Source organism: Pongo abelii, chromosome 13 (assembly GCF_028885655.2).
Source record: "Pongo abelii isolate AG06213 chromosome 13, NHGRI_mPonAbe1-v2.0_pri, whole genome shotgun sequence".
Taxonomy (NCBI): domain Eukaryota; kingdom Metazoa; phylum Chordata; class Mammalia; order Primates; family Hominidae; genus Pongo; species Pongo abelii.
In genome coordinates, this window is record NC_071998.2 from 51,763,584 (window position 1) to 51,778,216 (window position 14,633).

Here is a 14,633-nt window from a genome sequence, read left to right on the forward strand (position 1 = left end):
GATACCAATACACAGCTTCCTTGATGTGAAATACACAGATATTGACATGTATTTTCAATATCTACAAAATGAAATAGGAAACCATAAACCCAAACTGATAAGTTGACAGCTTGACAAGTTTAATTTCCCCAAAGTCTCAAATATTTAACCAACTTATAATAAAATTAAATACAATCATGATACAAGCACAAAGTAAAGTCATAGTCTGTTACCCAACACTTTTCCTTGATTTACAACACATGGGGTTTTTTTTTTTGGTGTTTTTTTGTTTTGTTTTGTTTTTCCTTTTCGAGACACAGTTTCACTCTCGTTGCCCAGGCTAGAGTGCAATGGCACGATCTCAGCTCACTGCAACCTCCACTGCCCAGGATCAAGCGATTCTCCTGCCTCAGCCTCCCAAGTACCTGGGGTTACAGGCATGCACCACCATGCCCGGCTACTTTTTGTATTATTAGCAGAGAGGGTTTCGTCATGTTGGCCAGGCTGGTCTCAAACTCCTGACCTCAGGTGATCCACCCGCCTCAACCTCCCAAAGTGCTGTGATTATAGGCATGAGCCACCGGGCACGGCGTTAACACATGGTTTTACTAAATACATGACCAAACCCTCATTAATGTTCACAAAAATAAATTCTATCTAGACTACATTTTGTCTAATTCATAATTTTTCTTTGTTGTTAAATAGCAAAACAAATGTGTCCATTGACCCTTTCTCCATGTGCTTGCTCTTGGAGCAGAGGAGGCATTGTCCATATACATAAACTCCTTCAGTAGCATGATACTGAGATCTATCCTCATTGACAACTCTTTGAGTACTGACATCTTATTAAAAAGAACTTTCTTATTAAAAAAAGTCTTGCATTTGCTTGGTTCTTTACTGTGCTTTAACATATGTTACTTCATTTTCATTCTTAAAAGTTCTCTGTCATGTTAACAGGCTGAGATTATTCCCATTTGAGAAATGATGAAACCAAGACTTAGAAATGGAAACAAATTTTCTAAGGTCAAACAGCAAATAGGTGCAATGAACTGACTGCAAGTTTTGTATCCCGGACCCAGATCCCCAATATAACTGACCTCTTTGCTAGGCTCTCCAGCTGCCAAAAAAAGAAAAGAGAAGAGAAGAAAAAAAGAAAAAAGATCGCACCAAAGCCCACTAAATAAGGAACAAATCTTCTCTCCACTAGATAAAGAATTCTGATCAATTTTTAAGAAATGTATGACATGTTATTTAAGATGTTCCAGATTGCATGGAAAAAAAAAATAGCAAGCTTAGAAATCCTTTCTTAAGAAGCCTAAAATGAGTAACAAAAACGACCCAAGAAAACTGCAAACCACCTTCACTTAAGAGTACTGATGAAAATTTCCTTTTTTAAAATGAACAAACTCCAGGCCAGGTGCAGTGGCTCACACTTGTAATCCCAGCACTTTGGGAGGCCGAGGTGGGTGGATCATTTGAGGTCAGGAGTTCGAGACCAGCCTGGCCAACATGGTGAAACCCCGCCTCTACTAAAAATACAAAAATTACCCAGGCATGGTGGTGGGCACCTGTAGACCTGGCTACTCAGGAGGCTGAGGCAGGAGAATCACTTGAACCCAGGAGGTGGAGGTTGCAGTGAGCAGAGATTGCATCACTGCACTCCAGCCTGGGCAACAGAGTGAAACTCCATCTTTAAAAAAAAAAAAGAAAGAAAAACAAAAAGTGCCAAGATCATGAAAATCAAGACCATGAAGATCAAGGAAAAAAAAATCAAGATCATGAAAATCCTTCTCAAATCCATATTTGAGATTGAAGGATGCTTAAAAGACCTAAAACAAGAATACATATTGCACAATTCTGGACTGGATACTTCTGCTACGAAGAACGTTAATTACTATAACAAATAGTGAAATATGAAAAATCTAAAAATTAGATGACAGTAATGTATCAGTGTTAATTTCCTGATTTTGATGGATATACCGCAGTTATGGAGAAAATGTAGGAAATACACATTGAGTTATTGAGGAGTGAGGGAGCATGAAGACAACCATTTGTGTAAAAAAAACGTAAACATACACATAAATTTATATAGAATATCTCTAAAAGGAAATTTTAGACAGAAGGGAACTAGCTGTCTAAAGGCTAAAAGTGAGAACCATGTACACATTTTACCTTTTAATACCTTCTGAATTTTATATCTTGTTACATACCTTGTATTGCCTATTTGAAAATAATAAAAGAAATATTATGTGTGTATATATAATACAAACTTAGAAAAATAAATAAAATTATCAAAAAAGAAAGGAAAATGAATTTGCCTATCTCAAGGCCAGATTCTTCCTGCTAATGAAAGCTGCCTGAATATGATAGACTGAGAGGTATCACTTTATGTGCCCAAATTTTAGGGAAGGATTCCTTTTTGAAAGTTAAATAGATGGCCAGATGGCCGGGCACAGCAGCTCATGCCTGTAATCCCAGCACTTTGGAAGGCTGAAGCGGACGGATCACCTGAGATCAGGACTTCAAGACCAGCCTGGACAACATGGCAAAACCCCATCTTTACTAAAAACGGCAAAACCCCATCTGTACTAAAAATACAAAAATTAGCCAGGCATGGTGGCAGGTGCCTGTAGTCCCAGCTACTCGGGAGACTGAGGCAGAAGAATCGCTTGAACCCGGGAGGCAGAGGTTGCAGTGAGCCGAGATCATGCCATTGCACTGCATCCTAGGTGACAGATCAAGACACCGTCTCAAAAAAAAGGGGGCCGTGCATGGTGGCTCACGCCTGTAATCCCAACACTTTGGGAGGCTGAGGCAGGCAGATCACAAGGTCAGGAGTTCGAGACCATCCTGCCGAACGTGGTGAAACCCTGTCTCTACTAAAAACACAAAAAAATTAGCTGGGCCTAAGGTGAGGGGCGCCTGTAGTCCCAGCTACTCGGGAGGCTGAGGCAGGAGAATGGCGTGAACCCAGGAGGCGGAGCTTGCAGTGAGCCGCAATCACACCACGGCACTCCAGCCTGGGCGACAGAGCGAGACTCCATCTCAAAAAAGAAAAAAAAAAGCAAAAAAGAAAGTTAAATAGATAAAAAACAAAATGAGATAAACTACCTGCAAAAAAAACACTTCAGTTCACCCACTCAAAGGGATGCCTGTGACCATTCAAAGTATCTGGTGGACTCCCAGAACAGAACAGAATCAATAATATACTAATGATCAGACAAAGCCTGTCCTCAGGACTGGAATTTAAACAAACATCTGGTACAAAAAACTAATGCAAAGATGGAGGTAAAAAGGGAGCCAAATGAAGGAATTTATCTGCTTCTTTAACCTTATTCAACAAGAGAAAACGTACTGGCAGAGAAGAATGTTCTGATAAGCAGAGGTGAATGCTCAAGGGTCAGGGAAGCCCAGCAGGTTAAAAAAAAAAAAAAAAAAAAAAAAAAATCCTGTTCAGCACTACCCATCAGCTGGGGCCTACCTGTCACCAAAAACTATGTGATCATTTATGTGCTTTCCCAGGGACCGAGGCTTTCTAGAAAGAGCCCTAATGAGCAGACACAAGCACTTCAGATCCAGATTCTAGTTCTTCTTGCCAGTTTAATTAGGGAACCACACTGAAGACATTAGTCTTCCAATGCCTGACACTCTCGGTCGACTGAAAAAGTTCATATTTCTAAATGTACAATGTTAAAAATGGAAGCAGGACTATGAACTCCCCTAAAATGTCCCACACAGAGACCCCCGCTAAAGGGGGCCAACTGTCCTAAGTCTGACATTTCTAATTTCAAAAATTTTCCCATTCTTTCCCAGTAAACAGCAAATCAATACTTGAAATTATAGCTTTTTGTACGATTATCATACATAAGTCGAGCATCTCAAACCAAAAATCTGAAATACTCCAAAATCTGAAAGTTTCGAGGGCAAACATGACACTCAAAGTAAATGCTCATTTCAGATTTCAAATTCTCAGATTACAGATGCTCAACTGTAAGTATAGCATCTGTAATGTATAGTATAATGCAATATTCCCAAATCTGAAAAAAATCTAAAATTCATGTATTTCAGATAAGGAATACTCAACCTATAAAATATATTTTCATATATTTTAAAATATTTACTTTGCCAAGCACAGTGGCTATTGCCTGTAATCCCAGCACTTTGGGAGACTGAGGTGGGCAGATCACCTGAGGTCAGGAGTTGGTGACCAGCCTGGCCAATATGGTGAAACCCCGTCTCTACTAAAAGCACAAAAATTAGCCTGGTGCGGTGGCACACACCTGTAGTCCCAGCTACTCGGGAGACTGAGGCAGGGGAATAGCTTGAACCCAGGAGGTGAAGGTTGCAGTAAGCCGAGATCACACCACTGCACTCCAGCCTGGGTGACAGAGAAAGACTCCATCCCCCTGCAAAAAAAAAAGAAAAAGAAAATAGAGTACTGCACAGTTGGTAAAGTTTTGTGAAACTTTTGTTTCAATTTTATATATTTATGTGTGTTGGGTCACGATGGGTAAGATGTATTTCCCAATGTGTGTCCTGGTTTTACAGTTTCTTCAATTTTTGCATATATGTAAAAGTCATTAATTTGCACAATAAATGTTTGTTGAGCACCTATACTATAGTGCTAGTGAGGGAACAGTGTGCTATATAGAATAGAAGGAAATAAAAATACTTGGTCTCTGCCCTTGTAGAATCTTTACAGTGTAGAAACAATCAAATAATCACAAAAATATACAATTATAAACCACTAAGTGTTAGGGAAAAATACAGGGAATTAAGACAGCTCATCATTAGGGAAGCTGATTTAATCAGAGAAGAGAAATGAGTAGCAGGTCAGGTTTCTCTGAAGAAGTACTTTCAAGTAGAGATCAGAAAGATGTATGAAAAGGGGGGAAATGAGAGGAGAAATCAGTCAGGCAAAAAACAGCACATTCAGGAAGGTTGTATACAGTTTGAAGAAAAGAAAAGCCAATAGGTAGAGAGAAAATGAAAAACCATCTAGATAAGACTTGGGTGGAGCTTGGAGTAGAAAGAGACATGGCAGGAATTTTAAATATCCTGAGGCCTATGAGAACAATCCAATAAGGCAATAGGCCTTAAAGATCAGGTTGGAAAGAGATTGGAGGGAGGCTGGGAGTGAATGGTAGGATAATGCACTGGAGGTGGAGACAAGCGGATTGATCCCCACAATGTTATTCCTGAAGCAGAAGTGACAAGGTGTAAGTGATACTTCGGATGTGAGGGCTGAGGAACCATGAAGTGTTGGATAACTCATAATGAAATGAGTGAGCAATGAAATGAGATGAGATGCATGAGAAATCCCAGAGAAGCAGGGCTGAGAGGAAAGATCAGAGTTCCATTTGTTATAGTTAACAAGTAGAGATGCCAAATTAATACCTGGAACTGGATGGAGATATAAAAAAAGAAGTCATTAGCACAAAGGCTTTGATGACTTATCATTCTGCTCCTTAAATATCCACCCATAGTAATACACAATATAAACCCAGAAGAATCCAGAATAAATTTGAGGCTTTATGCAGTAGCAGTTCATAAATACCACAGTAGCTGAAATACCATGTGTATCTGAACAGTATACAGTGTAACAGTTAACTAAACATTCACACTCAAAATAATCCACTTCCATGAAATCATAGGGAATCCAGTCTACTGTGTTCACTGCTGTCCACATCTGACACAGTGTATGGCACATAGTACAAGCTAATCTACTGAAGAAATGTATCCACTACTATGCAAAATAAACCACCCATCAAAAATAAAACAAACAGTACAAATAATGAGCAACTGTGCAAGGGAAATCTTTGTACTATGAAACATACAAACGAACCAATTAGGACATTTTTCAAGGAAAAAGGGAAAAGAGTTATTTAGCACTTAGTGCTCATACCCTAATAGTCTATATTCTGTTCTATGCTACATATATCTAATGCTATATTCTGTTCTCTAATAATCAGCTGAATTTCAACATCAGAAATTCCAACTGGGTAGCCTATTGTAAGTACTCCTACCTTTCTCTAGAAATCTCTGAGTAATACAAGAAACAACTAAAATGTAATAAAAGCTTGATGCTGAAACTATAACAAAATCTCATCTAAGTTATTAAAACAAAACAAAAACTGTTAAAAGTGTATTCTGGCCTGGAGCGGTGGCTCACTCCTGTAATCCCAGCACTTTGGGAGGCCGAGGTGGATGGATCACCTGAGGTTGGGAGCTCGAGACCAGCCTAACCAACATGGAGAAACCCTCCGTCTCTATTAAAAATACAAAATTAGCCGAGCATGGTGGCGCAGGCCTGTAAGCCCAGCTACTCAGGAGGCTGAGGCAGGAGAATTGCTTGAAACTGGGAGGCGGAGGTTGTGGTGAGCCAAGATCGCTACATTGCACTCCAGCCTGGGCAACAAGAGTGAAACTCCATCTCAAAAAAAAAAAAAAAAAAGTGCATCCTCCAATGTGAAAAGGGCAATAACTGATTATTTTTCTTTTTCCTCTATCTTCTCCTGTTTCCCAGCTTTTCTAACAAACATGAATTTTTATTAACTTATTTTCCCTATTCACAATGGTAACACTGATTCATAGGAGAAAATTTAGAAAATGCACATAAACACGAAGGAAACAAATTATCCACAATTCCATCACCCAGAAGTTACTAACTACTGTCAATATTTTTGTGGGAATCTTTCTCTGGGCATGCATGAGGGTAAGGAGGGAAGAGAGATACACAAGTAATGGCATGATTGCTTAAGACTATGAAGGAGACTACAGAATGCTGCTATGGCCAGTGTGCAGGATTGAGAGAACACTAACTTGAAGAAGGTGACAAATGAGCTAAGCTTCCTGAAGAATGAGATGGAATCAACCAAAGAAGTGCAACTGGGGTAGCAGTCCAGGCACAGGGAACAACAGCATGGGCAGAGTACCAAGCCCATTCAGGGAACTAGGAAGAAAGATGAGTTTGGTAGGAAGGAGACTGGCTGGGCAGTCACACACACAGCTGAGAGTTAGGACTTTTTCCCTAGAGAAAGCAGCCTTGAAGCAGGAGCAGGGGGGATAGGCTTCCTTAAAGGAATTATTCTGACTGTTAGTATGGGGAAAGGATTAGGCCCAGAAAGTGTGGATTTAGAAGATCGTAACCATGCCCCCACTCCCCCCCGATCCATCCCCCCCACCAGCGGAAGGGTAAGGAGGATGAGGAAGTAGGGAATCTTTAGAGGGTCGGGGAGTAAAAAAGACAATGACCTGGCTGGGTGTGGTGGCTCATGCCTGTAATCCCCCAGTAATTTGGGAGGCTGAGGCGGGTGGATCACCTGAGGTCAAGAATTCGAGGCCAGCCTGGCCAACATGGTGAAACCTCATCTCTACTAAAAATACAAAAATTAGCTGGGCGTGATGGCAGGCGCCTGTAATTCCAGCTACTTGGGAGGCTGAGGCAGGAGAATCGCTTGAACGCAGGAGGTGGAGGTTGCAGTCAGCCAAAATCACACCACTGCACTCCAGCCTGGGCAACAAGGGCAAGACTCCATCTTAAAAAAAAAAGACAATGACCCAATATATTATATTATATATTATATAATATAAAGACAATGACCTAATATATTATATATTATATTTATATTATAAAATTATATTTTAGGCTCCACAAAATGGTCTAGATTTGTAGCGATAAAAAAGATACAGTGACTTTAATTATGATACACCTCCTAAGAAATCCATAACAGAAATAGAGCTCGCAGGCCAAGCACAGTGGCTCACGCCTGTAATCCCAGAACTGTGGGAGGCCAAGTTAGAAGGATCACTTGGGCCCAGAATTTTGAGACTAGCCTGGGCAACACACTGAGACCCCATCTCTACAAAAAGAAATTTTTTTAACTGAAAAAAAAAAGAAGGAACAATGAGAACACATGGACACAGGGAGGGGAACATCACACACCAGGGCCTGTTAGGGGGTGGGGGGCTGGGGGAGGGATAGTGTTAGGAGAAATACCTTATGTAAATAACGAGTTGATCAGTGCAGCAAACCAACATGGCACATATATACTTATGTAACGAACCTGCACGTTGTGCATATGTACCCTAGAACTTAAAGCATAATAACAAAAGAAAAATGGCCAGGCATGATGGCTCATGCCTGTAATCCCAGCACTTTGGGAGGCTGAGGCAGGCGGATCACAAGGTCAAGACATCAAGACCATCCTGGCCAACATGGTAAAACCCCGCCTCTACTAAAAATACGAAAAAAATTAGTTGGGCGTGGAGGTACATGCCTGTAATCCCAGCTACTCGGGAGGCTGAGGAGGAGAATCGCTCCAGGGAGTCGGAGGTTGCAGTGAGCCGAGATCATGCCACTGCACTCCAGCCTGGGTGACAGAGGGAGACTCCGTCTCAAAAAGAAAAAGAAAAAAGAGGCAGAGGTTGGGGGAGAAGCATTAAATATTAATATTTAACAAAAGGGAACATATTTTTCAGTAAATATTGAGCTTAATCAAAGCACAGAATGTACCTATTTTATCACTAAATATAGAGCAAATAAGTGAGTATCGGGAATAACCATGAGCAGTATAAAGACTGTGCTAACAGGAAGGGATGATCAGGCCAGGTGCAGTGGCTCATGCCTGTCATCCTAGCACTTTGGGAGGCTGGGGCAAGCAGACTGCTTGAGCCCGGGAGTTTCAGACCAGCCTGGTACCATGGCAAGACCACAAAAATTAGCCAGGCGTGATGGCATGCACCTGTAGTCCCACCTACTTGAGAGGCTGGGGCTGGAGGATTGCCAGAGCACAGGAGGCAGAGAGGTTACAGTGAGCTGAGACTGTGCCACTGCTGCACTCCAGCCTGGGCATCAGAGTTACACCCTGTCTCTTAAAAAAAAAAAAAAAAAAAAAAAAAAGAACAGGATGATCTTAATACTGACATCCAGAGGCCGGGCACAGTGGTTCATGCCTGTAATCCCAGCACTTTGAGAGTCCGAGGTGGGCAGATCACCTGAGGTCAGGAGTTCGAGACCAACCTGGCCAACATGGTGAAACCCTGTCTCTACAAAAATACAAAAATTAGCCAAGCATGATGGTGGGTGCCTGTAATCCCAGCTACTAGGTTGGCTGAGGCAGGAGAATCGCCTGAACCTGGGAGATAGAGGTTGCAGTGAGCCGAGATCACGCCATTAGCACAGAGTGAGACTCCATGGGCAACAGAGCGAGATTCCATCTCAAAAAAAAAAAAGACATCCAGGAAAGGAAAACACAGCACTAACCACAGAATAAAGCCCCACTTTAGAGAACTGGAGAACTGAAGTTGGCAGTGGAGTAGGGAAAGATCAACAGGCCCCTTCAATGCTTGAAAAAGTATCACCAGGCCAGGCGCGGTGGCTCACGCCTGTAATCCTAGCACTTTGGGAGGCCGAGGCGGGCGGATCATGAGGTCAGGAGATCGAGACCATCCTGGCTAAAACGGTGAAACCCCGTCTCTACTAAAAATAAGAAAAAATTAGCCAGGTGTGGTGGTGGGCACCTGTAGTCCCAGCTATTCAGGAGGCTGAGGCAGGAGAATGGCGTGAACCCGTGAGGCGGAGCTTGCAGTGAGCAGAGATTGTGCCACTGCACTCCAGCCTGGGCAACAGAGTGAGACTTCGTCTCAAAAAAAAAAAAAAGAGTATCACCCAAGACTAACTATCCCTCCTTACGCATGCAGTCATTCAACAGAAGATGCTTAACCTAGCAATTACATTATATATATATATACCCAAGTGTAAAGAAAACACACATCCACATAAAAACTAGTTCACAAATATTCATAGCAGCATTACTCAGCCAAAAGCACAGATAACACAAATGTCCACCAAGTGATGAATAAACAAAATGTGATGTATCCATAATAGAATATTAGCCATTAAAAGGAATGAAGTACTGATACAGGCTGCAACATGGATGAACCTTAAAAAACATTATGCCAAGTGAAAGATGTCACTCACGGAAGACCAGATAGTATATTATTCCATGTATATAAAATGTCCAGAATAGCCAAATCTATTGAGACAGACAGCAGATTAGTGGTTGCCTAGGAATAGAAGGGGATAGAATTGGAAGGAACTAGGCAATGAAAGCTAATAAGAATAGAGCTTCTTTTGGGGATAAAAAAATATTCAAAAATTCATTGTGGTGATGGTTGCACAAGACTATTCATTTACTAAAAACTTTTATTTATTTATTTATTTATTTGTATTTTTACCTCTTTTTTTTTTTTGAGATGGAGTCCCAGTCTGTCACCCAGGCTGGAGTGCAGTGGTGCCATCTGAGCTCACGGCAACCTCCACCTCCAAGATTCAAGTGATTCTCCTGCCTCAGCTGAGCTTACAGGCGCCTGCCACCACGCCCGGCTAATTTTTGAATTTTTAGTACAGACGGGGTTTCGCCATTTTGGCCAGGCTGGTCTTGAACTCCTGACCTCAGGTGATCCACCCGCCTCGGCCTCCCAAAGTGTTGGGATTACAGGCAGGAGCCACGGCGCCGGGCCTGATTTTCAACTTTAGAAAAGCAACTGACTAAAGTCTGTTAATAAAAAGAAATAAGTCTTCGGTTTAAATTGTACTCTATTACTAAGTTTGTGGGATACTGTAAATCTTATGTGAAAACTTTTCATAACACTGAAATTGGGGGAAAAAGGACCTAAAAAACCCGAACAACCGTGTAATCCGTTCCAAAACAAACTATGGGCGGGTTGCGCGGAGGCCAGCAAGGTAAGAAAACAAGCGATAATCGCAAAGCAGAGCCGACTGCTTCCTAATAAAAAATGGACCTTTAAAAATTAAAACCACTAGTTTTCAACCACAACACTTCGAAATGAGAATATTAGTCACCGTTGCCATAGAAACAGTAAAGCCAAGTTGCCCGGAATTTAAACATTTTTTTAAATACCGCAAAGTGAAATGGGTGAAAATAGGGCAAAGTTTAGTGTGAATCTAAGTGGCCGGAACCTACTAGTAACTTTCAACGGGATAAAGGTGACTCTGCTTTTCTAACCTACATTTCCGAACAGTGCTTTATAAATCACCTCTCGGGGTTAGTTTATCAAGTGCAAAAAAAGTTTACCTTGTCTCTTCCGGAAGAAGGAACCTGACAAACCCCCTCCCGGTATCGCCCACAATCAGAGCCAGCCAGCTCAGGCTTGCACCGCGCAGCGAAGGGGGAGTCGAGCATCAAGTCCGCGCGGAAAGCATCTGAATCCCGCCTGCTGGCTTTACTGGCGGAGCACGGAGGAAAGCCCCAAGCTCCAGCCTACAGCCCCGGCCTGTCTGGCTCCCTCCTCCAAGTCCCCACTCCACGCCACGTTCTGTGCCTGGCAGTCCACGCGCCCTAATCCAACTCGCACTGATTAAGCACCCGCCGTCTACACCGCATCATGGTTCCTCCAGGCACTGCAGAAGAAATGGCCCCATGCCGGGGAAAAGAAACACCAAAAGGACAGCCGCGAGGGCTGAAGACGACCCCGAATGACGGGCTGACTGCTTGCAACGGGTGGTCAGGAGAGGAGCTCCCACCCTCACCCCGCGGGTCGTGACACTCCCAGGGAAGGGAGGGCCCCGAGGGGTGCACCAGGCCCGGCCTTCCTGGAGTCCGCCACAGACCGACTGGGGGCGTTAAGAGGTCCGCATCCCAGGACCGCCCGAGCGCTCCTCTGCCCCAAGGAGGCGACTCCGACTCCGGATCCCGGGAAAACGGCGAGTGCGGGTACCGAACCCCGGTAAGGGCCGGAGCGGGCTGTCACCAGCCCCCGCATCCCTCCATCCCTCCCCTGCGGCCGCGGCCGGCCGCTCCCTCCCCAGCGTGACAGTCGCTGCAGTCACGGACGGAGCGTCTCTGCCCCAGCGTCGCCGCTCGCCCGGACGCCCGCACTCCCCTGCCCCACGCGGAGGAGGGCAGTGCCGGGAAGACCTCTCCGGACCCTCCCCTCGCCCCGGCCCCCGGACTCCGGAAAAGCGGTTACCTGGCGCGTGGGTTGGGGCGAGAGCACGACTCGGTGGAGGAGGAAGAGAAGAAGACAGTGGCCTTCGGCCCAGGGAGATTTGGGAAATTTGGGAGACTTGTTCCGCACTAGGTGACAGCTGTTCGCTGCGCACGCGCACAGGACCCCGGCCGCCCGATCACTGCGCCGCGCCTCACCCTCCCGTCGAGGGGGTGGGTGGGAGGCAGCGGCGAAGGCGCGCGCACCGCCGACTCTCCCTGCGCGAGGGCGCGCGCGCCGTCACGTGACCGCTGGGGCCCGCACTTGGTGAGTCACGTGAGCTTACAAACAGCTTAAAGGTGCCCGGCACGCTCTTGCTTTGGGCTCAACTTCCGCGCTGTGGTTAACTTAGGCTTGCTGGCGCGCATCTTCTTGTCCTTTGGACACAGGCATAACCCATTCTTTCCGGAGGGGAAAGATACTCGCGTAGAAGGAGAAAACAGGTGCACAGAATCTTGCCCGGAAGCGCCTGCTGGGGTCCCGCAGGGCTGGACCTGATGTAGTCCACGCGCCACACGTCCTCCTGGGCTCCGACGCGCACCTATGGCGGCCTCCGACGCGCGGACGTCAGCGTGGCGTTACCAGGGGTGGAGCCTCGAAATGTACTGGACAGCCTGGCGAGAAAGTCCGGGCTTGCAGCTGTCCGGCGGTGACAGCGCTGTGTGCCCGTTCTCCCTTCACCCGGTAGCCGGGACCACTGAGCCTCCTTCCCACAATGGGAGATCCCGAATGGGCGAAGAGTATCTTCGTGTCCCAACCCTTTAACAACTACCGCGCAGGAGCGTGTCAGCCTCTGGAAGCAAAACTGTCCGGTGTTGAGTCACCTACACCGAGCACGTCCCGTCCCGACCCGCCCAAGTGTGCTCTTAAGATACGGAGGCACAAAGGTGACCCCAATAGGAATCCTGGGCTGGCGGTCCCTCAAAAACTGGAGTTGATAACAATTTGGCCAGAATTGAAGGGACTAGAAATGCAGGTGCCTCCAGCGTCTGAGACTTAGATAAGTTAACTTCGTACAACTTGTTGCTTCTCCTCTGTAACTCCGCCTTCCGAGGTGTCAGAAGGAACCAACCAGACCTTAAGCCCCTGTACTGCCAAAGACAGATGGTTGAGCATCAGATGTTTTGCAAAGCTGAATGATTTTTTTTTAAACTTCCTGCAGAGCTCCCAGCTGGGTCCCTTGTGGCGTTTTCTCTAACGTCTTAGCTAAGAAAGATTGGACATATCTTCACACCAGTGAGCAAAGCTGGGCTAATATGCCGAATTTTCTGTTACATTATACTGATAACAGAATTTTTAAAATATATCGACACCGCTTACCACGCGCTTGAACTCGTTTCTCACTGGGGTGAACATTGTGAGGACAGATGGAATGCGATTAATTGAGCTAAGGCTAACGGGATTATTGGGTCACCATATTTCTTTAGTTGTTAAAAACAAAGTTCTGCTATACACACACACACACTTTTTTTTTGAGACGGAGTCTTGCTGTGTCGCCCAGTTTGGAGTGCAGTGGCGCTGTCTCGGCTCACTGCAACCTCCGCCCCACGGGTTCGAGAGATTCTCCTGCCTCAGCCTCCCGAGTAGCTGGGATTACAGTCGCCTGCCACCACGCCCAGCTAGTTTTTGTATTTTCAGTAGTGACAGGGTTTCGCCATGTTGGCCAGGCTGGTCACGAACTCCTGACCTCAGATGATCCGCCCGCCTCGGCCTTCCAAAGTGCTGGGATTACAGGCGTGAGCCACTTCACCCGGCCACACACACTTCTGAATTTGCCTAACGTATACTCAACTGGGAATTTTCCAAATGTGTGCATGTAATGTCAGGATCCCAACCATCCTTACAAGTAAATTGGATATGCTAAAATAATAAATATGCAACCTAACACTTATTTAGAACTTACTGTGAGCTAGACACTGTCTTAAGACCTTCACATGTATTAATAAATACTTATAATAATTCAATGAATAGGTACTATTAATACCTCATTGTTACAGATGTGGAAATTGAAGTATAGCGATTAAGAAATATGTCCACAATCAAGCAGCTAGGGTCTTTTGGAAGCCATATGCTATATTAGAAATCTTGTGCACCAGAATAAGAAACCTGAAATCCATTTTCTTCAGAATTTGCAGATGCACAAATAACATTTCTTTACCATTGTGAATTAGAGTATGACTTTTTTTAACCTGAAGAACTGAAGTGGATATACTAACCTTGCTGACTTCACTGAGCACTTTTTAATTTTAAGGAAGATAATGTAAAATGTCAAAACACTTCAAAAGCTGTAAAGCACTGTGTGAATCCATTAAGTGCTTCATAGTCTTGGAAACTGAAGAGACCCTACTAGAAAATCAACTGGACTCATGGCACTGTGGGCAGTGTTGTGTCCCTAATGTATCAAAATACCTCCATATTGTGAATTATCGTGAAAACATTTTAGCCGTAAATTTTTTATTTAGATTCAGTTGTTTAAATCCCAATTGCAATATATTAATGGAAGGCTGTATGAACAATACATAGATTCCCCTTGAAATTTACATGTAATGTGAACTAATGTCCAGATCATCAGATCACCTCAGAGACAATACTTGTTTTTATTTTATTTATTTATCTTTTTTATTTATTTGTTTTTTGAGACA

General features: G+C 44.2%; 1 protein-coding gene across 14 annotated transcripts in view; it reads right to left on the reverse strand.

The window, feature by feature from the left end:
- The window catches only part of KDM4C (lysine demethylase 4C), a 412,741-nt gene extending 398,308 nt beyond the window's left edge, over positions 1-14,433 (reverse strand). For 5 of the 14 annotated variants that reach the window (XM_054519941.2, XM_024251879.3, XM_063713994.1 and 2 more), the window contains exon 1: positions 11,974-14,433. The gene's annotated coding sequence lies outside the window, so the exon portion shown is untranslated. Of the gene's footprint in view, positions 1-4,259; positions 4,386-11,078; positions 11,758-11,973 lie in introns of those variants that run through there. The other 9 variants (XM_054519937.2, XM_063713999.1, XM_063714000.1 and 6 more) reach the window with 6 other exon arrangements.
- Between the last annotated feature and the right edge of the window lie 200 nt (positions 14,434-14,633).